The following is a 1,041-nucleotide window of genomic DNA, read 5'->3' as shown; positions in this document are numbered from 1 at the left end:
CACCGCGCCCGGCCATCTTTTGTATTTTTAATAGAGATGGGGTTTTGCCATGTTGGCCAGGCTGGTCTTGAACTCCTGACCACAGGTGATCTGCCCAACTTGGCATCCCAAAGTGCTGGGATTACAGGCACACACCACCATGCCCAGCTAATTTTTTGTATTTTTAATAGAGATGGGGTTTCACCATGTTGGCCAGATTGGTCTCGAACTCCTGACCTCAGGTGATCCACCCGCCCCAGCCTCCCAAAGTGCTGGGATTATAGGTGTGAGCCACCACCCTCAGCCTAATACAGCTTCTTAACTGGTGTGGCTGGGCAAGAGTTACAGGAGTTCCTCCTCATCTTCAGGGAGGCCTAGACAGCATTTCAGACTCTAAGCAGTGTCAGCAATTTAGCCTGGGGCTCTGAACAAATACTATCATTTTCTTCATGAACCACTATATGGAAAAAATGTAAGGTGCTAATTACTGTAACACATATTAAAAAGTAGTACTGGAAAAGAGAGGAGAATAAGTTATGCCTGAAGTGCTTGAGAAGAGTTAGACCTAAGTAGGATTCCTACAGGCAGAAAGTAAAGGGAAGTGGAAAGTAATGATTTAAGAAAATACACACACGCTGTGATTCTGCAATCCTCCTGTTGGGAATCTATTCTACAGAAATTAAACCAGCAGGAGGTAAAGACATATGTCCAAAAATGTTTATTATAGCCTTGTTTGTTGTAGCAAATGACTAGAAACAACATAAGTATGTCAACAGCAGAATGTTTGAATACATTATGGTATATCCATACTATGGAATGCCTGCAGCTTTTTAAAAATATTAAATCTCTATGTGTTGACCTGTAGTTGTAAAAGTAAGTTGTTTAGCAATGTGAATAGCTAGATCCATTTTTGTGAGGCAACGACTTATAAATGGGTATATGTTGATCTATGAATACTGAGGAAAGTGTAGAAGGATACACCAACCTGTTAATATTGGTTACGTGGGTAGTGGTGGTGAAGAGTGTGGTATTGGTTTGCTAATTTTTCTTTTATAAATCTCT

The sequence above is a fragment of the Colobus angolensis genome, unplaced genomic scaffold (assembly GCF_000951035.1).
Source record: "Colobus angolensis palliatus isolate OR3802 unplaced genomic scaffold, Cang.pa_1.0 Scaffold18, whole genome shotgun sequence".
Taxonomy (NCBI): domain Eukaryota; kingdom Metazoa; phylum Chordata; class Mammalia; order Primates; family Cercopithecidae; genus Colobus; species Colobus angolensis.
The sequence above is the reverse complement of the archived record's forward strand: the minus strand, read 5'-3'. Positions refer to the sequence as shown.